General features: G+C 27.8%; 1 protein-coding gene across 1 annotated transcript in view; it reads right to left on the reverse strand.

Annotated features, from left to right (window-relative positions):
• LOC103310874 (kelch-like protein 2) overlaps positions 1-3,165 on the reverse strand; it is a 15,452-nt gene that overhangs the window by 2,263 nt on the left and 10,024 nt on the right. The gene's annotated exons all lie outside the window — the stretch shown is intronic.

The raw sequence follows: 3,165 nt of genomic DNA on the forward strand, positions 1-3,165 counted from the left end.
TTTTGTGTTTGAGACAAGTTCGTCAATTTTCGGAAATTGACCATGAATTTTTTCTGCCACCTGGTGTAACCCATGGGCCACACAAGTTTATTCTGTTCCTAACCTAACCCATAATGAGGTATATGAGTGAAACAAATTAATAGGTATTTTGTAAAAAATAACAATTAACTGAAATATAAAGTTTTTTTTACAAAATTCAAGGGCATATTTTAGTGTGTATTTCAATGATTCTAAGTCCATAAATCCATACTTAATTCGATGGTTTTTAGTGCATATACATCCAGGCCCAAAATCAATAACATCTCGAAAACTACGAAATGTTTAAATGTACGAACTCGACTCAAACTTTGTTCAATTCGTTATTTAATATTTGGTGTATGGTTTTCAAAATTTATCTTAACTTTTTTGTTGCCCGGAATAAAAATTCTGTTTAACAGCAGTATACTATCGGACACCGTGCTGTTTGTAAGTAAGTATATAATTCAACTCTAGAGTATGAAAGCTATACCAAGTTTATCGTTTTCACTTATTTAGACTTACGGTGGATTAATACAAAATCCTAACCTAACCAAACCGTACTAAAATCCGATGAATAAGAAAAATCAAATTTAACACTTTTTAAATTGGCCTATCTTTTCCCAGAGGCCAATCTACACACAAACATTAATTCACACACATATATATATATATATATATATATATATATATCCCGTGCACTCCGTTTCCCGTAAAATATTGCAACTCTTAAAAAATGTATGATTGTTCAACTCCTTTTGGGTGTAACTCGCTGGCCGCAGCAGTAAGTGCAACTCTTCCACCTTGGTAGGCAATGTTCAATAATTTGATTCGGTACTAGAGCTATTGTACCTGATCTGCCCAAATAACCAATGGAAACCAATAATAAATAAACACTAATTTCTACTGTAGACGCTGTAACCAATGGCAACTATTTATAAACAAAAATAAAATTTCCAATTTCCATCGTGAACCTCAAGATCACTGTTTGAACACCTCTTTAAAATGCAAATTTTGGAAAGTCCATTCTCAGTGCCCAATGAAATTATCATAAAAATCTATCCTCAAAAATTCAAGTCGATAACTCAAATAGGTTCGGCTCTGCGTTGATTATTGGTAAAGTACACTTTCCTTTACATTATAGATTTGCAAATATTTAACAAATAAAAAATAGTATTAAATAATGGTTTACAGATATGTTTTCATTATTATTCAATACCTTATTAAGTGTGATCGTATAACTATACCCCAGAAATACATACAATTTTACCCCAGGTGTGTACACAGTAGTCATACGTGTTCGGCGCAACTGAGGTAGGCTAGACTAACGCACCATCTTCGCTCAGAGTCGCTACATACAAAAAAATATTTCTAAAAATTTATTTACAACAATATAACAGTAGGTACATTATTTCGACTACTTATCGTGTACACAGACACAAAAAAAATAAAAAAAATAAAAAAACACACATCATTGTAAAATCAATACATTCATCGTTCCACTCAGAATCTAAAATGTAATAAGGGTATCAGTGTTAAACAAAATACTTTTATTAATACAAATTATAATATTATTATTTGTGTAAAAATATATAAAAAGTATTAATATTGATATATTCAATTAGATATTAATTCTACGGTTTTTCAAAGTTGCCCATAATGTTGCTATTTTGTACATATCTAATTGATCAACCCCATCTTTTTCCACGCTTAAAATTATAAGTGAATCCAATCTATCATCACCTATAGATGATCTTAAATTATTTTTTATTAGTCAGAGTTTGCTAAATGACCTTTCATTCGTTGCGACACTTACTGGTGCAGTCAAGGCCAATTTACAGATTTTATTATATAATATATAATATATCTTAGGAAAATTATAAATTATCATAATTAGTAGAAAGATACAAATATACAATTGTAAAAATATATTATTCATAGTACCTACCTCATAAAATAATTTGTGATAATTTTACAGCTAAGAATTTCATACTTGCTGATAAATTTTTAAATATCTTTGGTGGAAGATGGTTCAAATTAATATTTGTAAAACAACTTTTTTCCAGTGGTCTCTGAGTATTTTGAATCAAATAAATGAGAACATAAAAAAATTAATTAGTACCTTAGTACCTACCTATATCTACTTACATAAATATTAATACAATATACTAATTGTTAATAGCATAATACTGGTAATTAGTATTATTTATTTTAAGCACCAATATTTTTACTTACTAGTTTTGAATTTGATTTAGAAACTTCGAATGCGTTTTTAGGAGCACCAAAATGTTTAGTCCCGACTTTTTTTATCATTATGTATATTTTTTTCATGTTTTTGTTTGTAATCATTGTCAAATGTTTTGCCACATTCCAAGCACTCTAATTTAATCCGCTTTCGTTTATATAAAATTATATTTATTTATTTAAATAAATAATCATGAATTTTGACAATAAAAATAAAAAAATTTCGGCAAACGAAAATGTCATAAAAAACCAAGGTTTAAAAGAACATTTTCCAAATATTTTGATTCTTTTTAGAGCTATTTATGAGCATAAAATTTTTCGATTTTTATTAGTTTTTTTTATATCATTGTAGATGAAAAATTATTCGCTCAGTCAAACAATTTTAAAATGTAATACAAACATAAGAAGTGTAATTTAAAAAAGGTGGGTAAGTGGATTTCGCTCTGCTGTACAGTAGGTTACAAGTGGGTCACTGTATAATGGATGGTATTAAATTTGAATTCAATGCTATAATATCATTGTATAAGAAAAACGATTCTGAGCGGAGACGGTATGTTAGTCTAGGTATAAGACATAATATTATATTAGGTACCTATAATAAATTCCAAATTAATCATATCATAATATTTATTAGGTACTTATAACGCGTTATACATCAACAAAAAACCGTGGTACTATCATAGATATATAATAGTATACTATAGAAGTTTCAAGTACCCACGAATAATATTATACAATCACAACAAAATAACTAAAATAGTTATCCTAGGTTTTTAATATGTAATTTCGTCCAAATTTGTACTTAAAATGACTATAAAAATAAACTGCGTAAATATATTTTTTAGATTTTTTGGTAACAGAATTAATTACTTACGTGGAATCTTGTTTTAATTTTCAATTCTTAGA

Source organism: Acyrthosiphon pisum, chromosome X, assembly GCF_005508785.2.
Source record: "Acyrthosiphon pisum isolate AL4f chromosome X, pea_aphid_22Mar2018_4r6ur, whole genome shotgun sequence".
NCBI classification, from domain to species: Eukaryota; Metazoa; Arthropoda; class Insecta; order Hemiptera; family Aphididae; genus Acyrthosiphon; species Acyrthosiphon pisum.